Source organism: Entelurus aequoreus, linkage group LG11 (assembly GCF_033978785.1).
Source record: "Entelurus aequoreus isolate RoL-2023_Sb linkage group LG11, RoL_Eaeq_v1.1, whole genome shotgun sequence".
Classification (NCBI taxonomy): Eukaryota; Metazoa; Chordata; class Actinopteri; order Syngnathiformes; family Syngnathidae; genus Entelurus; species Entelurus aequoreus.
This window is the reverse complement of record NC_084741.1, coordinates 11,967,695-11,978,114: the sequence shown is the minus strand read 5'-3', so window position 1 is coordinate 11,978,114 and position 10,420 is coordinate 11,967,695. Positions and strand designations below refer to the sequence as shown.

The 10,420-nt window shown below is 33.7% G+C and overlaps 1 protein-coding gene across 1 annotated transcript in view; it reads right to left on the bottom strand.

The window, feature by feature from the left end:
• The window catches only part of cdc42ep5 (CDC42 effector protein (Rho GTPase binding) 5), a 15,371-nt gene extending 7,241 nt beyond the window's left edge, over positions 1 to 8,130 (bottom strand). The window contains exon 1 of the mRNA XM_062064119.1: positions 7,823 to 8,130. The gene's annotated coding sequence lies outside the window, so the exon portion shown is untranslated. The remainder of the gene's footprint in view (positions 1 to 7,822) is intronic.
• Between the last annotated feature and the right edge of the window lie 2,290 nt (positions 8,131 to 10,420).

Here is a 10,420-nt window from a genome sequence, read left to right as displayed (position 1 = left end):
GAATTGAGAAATAGTATTACGGAATTCCTGGAAAACCAGGAATTTTTCCAGTTCAAAAAACAACTTTGATTTTTGTCCTGATTAAGAGGAATGTTTGGACAGTGGAACGCTTGAAGTGGGTTGAAAAATGTGAGAGGAGTAGTCACCAGAAAAAAGGATGGAAATAGGGCTTTGGAAAACCAGGAATTGTGGAAAATCCTGGAATTTTTTTAACTTGGAAAAATTATAGTTTGGATTTCCAGGGTGGTGGAATGTGTTGAAGGTGGAACGGTTTGAATAGGTTGAAAAATGTGGAAATGGTGGAAAGTTTGAAAAATGGACAATTGATTTTGAATGGGGAAAAAAGTAAGAAAAAAATAAGATAAATCCTGGAATTTTTTTTAGAATAGTTGAAGTAGAGCACACATTTCCCAAACAGGCTGAATATTTTGAAGTGTGAACAGTTTGAATCAGATGAAAAATGTGGGAGTTGTGGAACTTTGAAGAATGTCCCATTGATGTCAATGGGAATTTCCCCCAAAATTTGGGAATTTTGGGAAAAGCGGGAATTTTTTTGAAAATGGTAAAAGACTTGAATGGTCTGAATGGGTTGAAATAGTTGCTGTTTAAATTTTTCAAATTGTGGAGAAATGTTGAAGTAGTAACATGTTGAATTGAGAAATGGTATTAGGGAATTCCTGGAAAACCGGGAATTTTCCAGTTAAAAAAACAACTTTGATTTTTGTCCTAATTAAGAGGAATGTTTGGACGGTGGAACGCTTGAAGTGGGTTGAAAAATGTGGGAGGAGTAGTCGCCAGAAAGAAGGGTGGAAATAGGGCTTGGGAAAACCAGGAATTGTGGAAAATCCTGGAAATTTTTTTAACTTGGAAAAATTATAGTTTGGATTTCCAGGGTGGTGGAATGTGTTGAAGGTGGAATGGTTTGAATAGGTTGAAAAATGTGGAAATGGTGGAAAGTTTGGAAAATGGACAATTGATTTTGAATGGGGAAAAAAGTAAGAAAAAAATCAGATAAATCCTGGAATTTTTTTTAGAATAGTTGAAGTAGAGCACACATTTCCCAAACAGGCTGAATATTTTGAAGTGTGAACAGTTTGAATCAGATGAAAAATGTGGGAGTTGTGGAACTTTGAAGAATATCCCATTCATTTCAATGGGGATTTCCCCCCAAATTTGGGAATTTTGGGAAAAGCGGGAATTTTTTTGAAAATGGTAAAAGACTTGAATGGTCTGAATGGGTTGAAATAGTTGCTGTTGAAATTTTTCAAATTGGTGGAGAAATGTTGAAGTAGTAACATGTTGAATTGAGAAATGGTATTAGGGAATTCCTGGAAAACCGGGAATTTTCCAGTTAAAAAAACAACTTTGATTTTTGTCCTAATTAAGAGGAATGTTTGGACGGTGGAACGGTTGAAGTGGGTTGAAAAATGTGGGAGGAGTAGTTGCCAGAAAGAAGGGTGGAAATAGGGCTTTGGAAAACCAGGAATTGTGGAAAATCCTGGAATTTTTTTAAACTTGGAAACATGATAGTTTGGATTTCCAGGGTGGTGCAATGTGTTGAAGGTGGAATGGTTTGAATAGGTTGAAAAATGTGGAAATGGTGGAAAGTTTGAAAAATGAACAATTAATTTTGAATGGGAAAAATGTCGCGGAAAAGCTGGAATTCTGGGAAATCTGGGAAATTTTTTGAATTTGTCAAGGGAAAGCCCGCCATTCCCGAATAGGCTGAACAGTTTGAAGTTGGAACGCTTTGAATCGGGTGAAAAATGTGGAAGGTAGCGCCAAAATCTAGAGAAGTTTAAAAAGCGTGTGTGAATGTTTGGAGCATTCACACTATTATAGTAATAATAATAATAATAATAATAATTGACACAATGAAAGGAAGTAGGACAACATGAGGTATCAAGATGAGATCAGAGCTTGTTCAATTTCAACATTTGATCAAATGATTCCTTTTTGAAGTCATGTGAGGCAACTTCAAAGGACAAAGACATGATTGTAGAACTAACTGCCAGAACCTTCTAGAACCTCCTCAGGCGCTCAACAACCTGCTTTACCCTGACTCATCCATTTTAATACTCTATCTTGTGAATACTGCATCTTAGTAGTTTATGTTCAATGTGAATACTCTATCTTAGTAGTTTATGTTCAATGTGAATACTGCATCTTAGTAGTTTATGTTCAATGTGAATACTCTATCTTAGTAATAATAATAATAATAATGGATTAGATTTATATAGCGCTTTTCTAGGCACTCAAAGCGCTTCACAGAGTGAGAACCCATCATTCATTTTTACAACTCATTCATTCATCATTCATTCACCGGTGTGAGCGGCACCGGGGGCAAGGGTGAAGTGTCCTGCCCAAGGACACAACGGCAGCGATTTTGGATGGTAAGAGGCGGGGAGCGAACCTGCAACCCTCAGGTTTCTGGCACGGCCGCTCTACCCACTACGCCATACCGCCCCATAATGTATGTTCAATGTGAATACTCTATCTTAGTAGTTTATGTTCAATGTGAATACTCTATCTTAGTAGTTTATGTTCAATGTGAATACTCTATCTTAGTAGTTTATGTTCAATGTGAATACTGCATCTTAGTAGTTTATGTTCAATGTGAATACTCTATCTTAGTAGTTTATGTTCAATGTGAATACTCTATCTTAGTAGTTTATGTTCAATGTGAATACTGCATCTTAGTAGTTTATGTTCAATGTGAATACTCTATCTTAGTAATGTATGTTCAATGTGAATACTCTATCTTAGTAATTTAAGTTCAATGTGAATACTGCATCTTAGTAGTTTATGTTCAATGTGAATACTCTATCTTAGTAATGTATGTTCAATGTGAATACTCTATCTTAGTAATTTAAGTTCAATGTGAATACTGCATCTTAGTAGTTTATGTTCAATGTGAATACTGCATCTTAGTAGTTTATGTTCAATGTGAATACTGCATCTTAGTAGTTTGTTCAATGTGAATACTCTATCTTAGTAGTTTATGTTCAATGTGAATACTCTCTTAGTTTATGTACAATGTGAATACTCTATCTTAGTAGTTTAAGTTCAATGTGAATACTCTATCTTAGTAGTTTGTTCAATGTGAATACTGCATCTTAGTAGTTTAAGTTCAATGTGAATACTCTATCTTAGTTTATGTACAATGTCAATACTCTATCTTAGTAGTTTAAGTTCAATGTGAATACTCTATCTTAGTTTATGTACAATGTGAATACTGTATCTTAGTAGTTTGTTCAATGTGAATACTCTATCTTAGTAGTTTATGTTCAATGTAAATACTCTATCTTAGTTTATGTACAATGTGAATACTCTATCTTAGTAGTTTAAGTTCAATGTGAATACTCTATCTTAGTTTATGTACAATGTGAATACTGTATCTTAGTAGTTTGTTCAATGTGAATACTCTATTTTAGTAGTTTAAGTTCAATGTGAATACTCTATCTTAGTTTATGTACAATGTTAATACTCTATCTTAGTAGTTTAAGTTCAATGTGAATACTCTATCTTAGTAGTTTAAGTTCAATGTGAATACTCTATCTTAGTTTATGTACAATGTGAATACTGTATCTTAGTAGTTTATGTTCAATGTGAATACTCTATCTTAGTAGTTTATGTTCAATGTGAATACTGCATCTTAGTAGTTTATGTACAATGTGAATACTGTATCTTAGTAGTTTATGTTCAATGTGAATACTCTATCTTAGTTTATGTACAATGTTAATACTCTATCTTAGTAGTTTAAGTTCAATGTGAATACTCTCTTTGTAGTTTATGTTCAATGTGAATACTCTATCTTAGTAGTTTATGTTCAATGTGAATACTCTTCCCAAATATCCCAGATTACCAGGAATTCCAGGTTTTTCAGGACATTTGTGCCATTGAAAATATGTTCAAACTGGCACATTTCTCACCCGGTTCGAACGGTTCCACTTACAACAAATTCTACCATCCTGGACATTCAAACTACCATTCTCCAAGTTCAAAAAAATTCCAGGAGTTCCTGGTTTTCCAAAGATGTTTTTTACTCCGGCTTCTCCTTCTTCATTTTTCAATCATTCCACGATCAAAACTTTCCACTAAGTTGGGACATCAAAAGTTATTTATCTTTTTTCGTACAAATTTCCAGAACATTTCTATTCCGATGAACGGACAATGTTTCCAAAATCCCACATTTTCCACATTTCTTAAGCAAATGAAACCATTCCACTCATCCTGGACATTAAAACTAAAACTTTCCCGAGTTCCCCCAGAAATTCCTGCTTTCCAGGAATTCTATAACACATTCTCCAACAAATGGTGTTACAATTTCAACATTTCTCGACCAACTAATTTAGCTCCTTCATGCTATTCCTCACCTTTAAACAATCCCAACTTTGCCTGAAAGCCCCAAATTACCAGGAAATTCCCATTGACATGAATTTGGCATTTTTCAAACCTGCACAATTCCCACATTTCTCGACCAATTCAAACAATTCCAAAACCAGCCAATTTAGCTCCTTCATGCTATTACTCACCTTCAAAAAATCCCCACTTTGCTTAAAATCCCCAAATTACCAGGAAACTCCCATCGAAACGAATGTGGCATTTGTCAAACCTGCACAATTCCCACATTTCTTGACCGATTCAAACAATTCTAAAACCAACTAATTTAGCTCCTTCATGCTATACCTCACCTTCAAAAAATCCCAACTTTTCCTGAAATTCCCAAATTACCAGGAAAATCCCAGCAAAACGAATGTGGCATTTGTCAAACCTGCACAATTCCCAAATTTCTCGACCGATACAAAGAATTCCAAAACCAACTAATTTAGCTCCTTCATGCTATTACTCACCTTCAAAAAAATCCCAACTTTCCCTGAAAGTCCCAAATTACCAGTAAATTCCCATTGACATGAATTTGGCATTTTTCAAACCTGCACAATTCCCACATTTCTCGACTAATTCAAAGAATTCCAAAACCAACTAATTTAGCTCCTTCATGCTATTCCTCACCTTCAAAAAAATCCCTACTTTGCCTGAATTTCCCAAATTACCAGGAAATTCCCATTGACATGAATTTGGCTTTTTTGAAACCTGCACAATTCCCACATTTCTCGACCGATTCAAAGAAGTCCAAAACCAACCAATTTAGCTCCTTCATGCTATTCCACACCTTCAAAAAAATCCCAATTCTGCCTGAAAGTCCCAAATTACCAGGAAATTCCCATTGACATGAATTTGGCATTTTTCAAACCTGCACAATTCCCACACTTCTCGACCGATTCAAACCATTCTAAAACCAACTAATTTAGCTCCTTCATGCTATTCCTCACCTTCAAAAAAAAATCCCTACTTTGCCTGAAAGTCCCAAATTACCAGGAAATTCCCATCGAGACGAATGTGGCATTTTTCAAACCTGCACAATTCCCACATTTCTGGACCGATTCAATCCACACACTCCACTCTCCCTGCACATTCAAGCCAACATGTTTCTGGGTTCCAAAATTTCCCTGATTACCCGGACTTCCAGCTTTTAAACACCACTGGTGTTTTTACCTTTTTCCTTTTGACCTCTTCTCCCCCAGTTTTCATCCGATCTGAACCGTTCGAGTATCAAAACGTTCGTCCTCGGCCGGGAATCGACGGCAACCATGTTTATTTTTCTTCCCAAATTTCCCTGATTTGCAGGAATTCCAGATTTTCCAGGACCTTTTTCTCCGCCATTTCTTACCCGATTCGAAGCGTACTTCCTAGCAGAATGGTACAGATTGTGTTTTATTTTGTGTTTTTGATGACTTCTGCGTCAGGAAACAACAATAAAAGCAGCAGGAAAGTGTTCAAATGTTACTTCCTGTACCTTTTTTCTTTTTTTTTTAACATTCCTTGACTGTTGAAAATGAGAAAGTTTTCTCTTGATATTTCAAGTGTTGCTTGCACTTTCTTCAAGTACGACATTGGCCATTAATTGCTGATTATCCATATTTATATGATATATATACACAATATAAAACATATATATTATATCCCTTAATTGTATGGGCAGCCACACATTCTAACTCAGGGGTCACCAACCTTTTTGAAAGCAAGAGCTACTTCTTGGGTACTGATTAATGCGAAGGGCTACCAGTTTGATACACACTTAAATAAATTGCCAGAAATAGCCAATTTGCTCAATTTACCTTTAACTCTGTTATTATTAATAATTAATGATATTTACACTTAATTGAACGGTTTAAAAGAGGAAAAAACACGAAAAAAATTATAATTAAATTTTGAAACATAGTTTATCTTCAATTTCGACTCTTTAAAATTCAAAATTCAACCGAAAAAAAGAAGAGGAAAACTAGCTAATTCGAATCTTTTTGAAAAAATTAAAAAAATTATTTATGGAACATCATTAGTAATTTTTCCTGATTAAGATTCATTTTAGAATTTTGATGACATATTTTAAATAGGTTAAAATCCAATCTACACTTTGTTAGAATATATAACAAATTGGACCAAGCTATATTTCTAACAAAGACAAATCATTATTTCTTCTAGATTTTCCAGAACAAAAAATGTAAAAGAAATTCAAAAGACTTTGAAATAAGATCTAAATTTGATTCTACAGATTTTCTAGATTTGCCAAACTATATATTTTTTTAATTTAATCATAATAAGTTTGAAGAAATATTTCACAAATATTCTTTGTTGAAAAAACAGAAGCTAAAATGAAGAATTAAATTAAATTGTATTTATTATTCTTTACAATAAAACAAATAAATTTACTTGAACATTGATTTAAATTGTCAGGAAAGAAGAGGAAGGAATTTAAAAGGTAAAAAGGTATATGTGTTTAAAAATCCTAAAATCATTTTTAAGGTTGTATTTTTTCTCTAAAATTGTCTTTCTGAAAGTTATAAGAAGCAAAGTAAAAAAAAAAATGCATTTATTTAAACAAGTGAAGACCAAGTCTTTAAAATATTTTCTTGGATTTTCAAATTCCATTTGAGTTTTGTCTCTCTTAGAATTAAAAATGTCGAGCAAAGCGAGACCAGCTTGCTAGTAAACAAATAAAATTTTAAAAATAGAGGCAGCTCACTGGTAAGTGCTGCTATTTGAGCACTTTGAGCTATTTGAGCTACACACATACATACATATATATATATATATAAAATAGATAAAAAATAGTGTTCATGTATGAGATTTAGGGCTGCCAATTATGGCCAAAGTAATAATTAAGATATTTGTTATCAATATTATATATATATATATATATATATATATATATATATATATATATATATATATATATATATATTAGGTCAGGAAGAAAACACAGGGGCTATATCATCCCTACAAGCCTGTTTCGCAGGTTTCCCTACTTGTCAGGGGATTTTAAAATCCCCTGAAGACTTCCCTGCTCTACCCCAGTATTGAGCACTGTATAACGGACAAACCACAGAAACCTCGACTATATAGATGTGTATATATACAGTATGTATATATACAGTATGTATATCTGCAGGCTAAATAAGATTGTGTAATGTTGCAAGGCCATGCCGGGACTTGTACTCCAAGACGATCCTTGCAATGCCAGCACATATTTAGTGGGGGAGTGGGTGGGTGGGTGGGTGGGGGTGAGTGAGTGGGGACAAATAAGTATAAAAACAACATGCTTATTTTGTTACAAATGATCTTTTTGCGCAGGCGTCATTCGCGAGAGAGAAGTTGTAAAGTTTAGGCGCTCCAATCGATCCCGATGTACAATTAAGGAGTTGGGAGCGATACGGTGATCGATCATCGCGCGACTCTTTCCACGCAGACACGCGGCACTTACATGACTGACTTGTCGGTGTGATCTCGTCCTGCTGCGCCAACAAATATTCCACTTTTACTTCTGCATCTCCGTCACTTTTCTTCCTCAACTTCTTCTTTTCTTCCAAAGGGATGGGCGCGATCCCCGGAAGTGACGTCACGCCCGGAGTGGAACGGCATCTTTTTTTTTTCTCTCTTTTTTTTTTTAAACTTTCACTGCGACGATTTGAACACGTGAACTCCACTTCGCGTCGCCGTTTCACCGATGATTTAAAAAAAAAAACGATTGTTGTCACTTCGCGTCTCTTTTTTAGCCGACGACGTCATCGGGATGGGTCGTTCGCGAACGATCCGCTACTTTGAAGTGAACGACCTGTCATTTGCACGTCTGTGGACCTAGAATGGACTTTGACCTTTTAGATAAACCACGGAGTCTGTTCCCGACACCACAATTGTACGTCATGTGTCGGATCAAATGTCACATACATGAGGGAAAGTCACAATTATGAGATCAAATGGCATTAATGACAAAAAAGTCATTAAGATACAGAGTATTATATATGAGAAAACATTCATAATTATGAGTCCATTTTTATGTGGAAAAAGTCCCAAAAATATGATGAAAATCGTAAATATGTCGAATTTGTGAGTGACAAAAAAGTCATTAGGATAAAAAATATTATATGACAAAAAGTCATAATTATGAGTCAATTTTTATGTGGGAAAAAAGTCCCAATTATGTGATAAAAATCGTAAATATGTCAAATTTATGAGGAAAAATTCATATTTATGAGACCAAAAAAAGTCCAAATTATGAGATAAAAAAAATCGTAATTATGGATTAAAAAATTGTAATTATGGGATTGAAATTTCGTTATGAGAAAAAAATATAATTATGAGATATAAGTCATATTTATGAGAAAAACGACATTATTAGTACATTTTATTAGGGATGTCCGATAATGGCTTTTTGCCGATATTCCGATATTGTCCAACTCTTTAATTACCGATACCGATATCAACCGATATATGCAGTCGTGGAATTAACACATTATTATGCCTAATTTGGACAACCATGTATGGTGAAGATAAGGTACTTTAAAAAAAAAAATTTTTTAAATAAGATAACTAAATTATTAACATTTTCTTGAATAAAAAAGAAAGTAAAAGAATATAAAAACAGTTACATAGAAACTAGTAATTAATGAAAATGAGTAAAATTAACTGTTAAAGGTTAGTACTATTAGTGGACCAGCAGCACGCACAATCATGTGTGCTTACGGACTGTATCCCTTGCAGACTGTATTGATATATATTGATATATAATGTAGGAACCAGAATATTGATAACAGGAAGAAATGGGGGGAGGGAAGTTTTTTGGGTTGGTGCACTAATTGTAAGTGTATCTTGTGTTTTTTATGTTGATTTAATTAAAAAAAAAACAACGATACAGATAATTAAAAAAAACGAATCCGATAATTTCCGATATTACATTTTAACGCATTTATCGGCCGATAATATCGGCCTGCCGATATTATCGGACATCCCTACATTTTATGAGGGGAAAAAGTCATTGTGTGATAAAAATCGTAATTATGAGATTAAAAAATCGTAATTATGAGACAAAATGTCGAAATTATATGGAAAAGATGTATGTGATAAAAAGCCATTATAAGATAAGTCATATTTATGTGGCAACAAGTCATGTTTATGTGATTAAAAAGTCATAAGTATGAGATAAAAGTCATAATTATGAGATAAAAAGTCATATTTATGAGATTTAAAAAATCTAAATTATGACATAAAAAGTCAAAATTATGAGATTAAAAAATCCAAATTATCAGAAAAAATCCAAATTATGAGATGAAAGATCCAATATTTAGGAAACAGGTCGTAATTATGAGATAACAAGTCATATTTATTAGATAAAAAAGTCATAATCATGAGTTAAAAGTCATATTTATGAGATAAAAAGTCATATTTTTTAGATTAAAAAATCAAAATTATGAGATAAAAAAAGTCATATTTATGAGATAAAAAATCAAAACTATGAGAAAAAAGTCGTATTTATGAGATAAAAAGTAATATGAGGGGAAAAAGTCATATTTATGAGATCAAAAAGTCATAATTATGAGATAAAAAGTCATTTTTTATCTCATAAATAAAAAAAGGAAAAAAACAATTTTCTTCAATGAAAAAAACATTAACAAGTATAACACCATTTTCTGGAAGTTAAAACATGACATGTGAGTGCAGGTCAAAGGTGTCCAGAGTGCAGTCACTGAACACAGCTTGCTACTTGTAGAAGTGGAGGAAGGAGTAAACTAGTGATCAGAGAAGTTGAGTCACTGAACACAGCTTGCTACTTGTAGAAGTGGAGGAAGGAGTAAACTAGTGATCAGAGAAGTTGAGTCACTGAACACAGCTTGCTACTTGTAGAAGTGGAGGAAGGAGTAAACTAGTGATCAGAGAAGTTGAGTCACTGAACACAGCTTGCTACTTGTAGAAGTGGAGGAAGGAGTAAACTAGTGATCAGAGAAGTTGAGTCACTGAACACAGCTTGCCACTTGTAGAAGTGGAGGAAGGAGCAAACTTGTGATCAGAGAAGTTGAGTCACTGA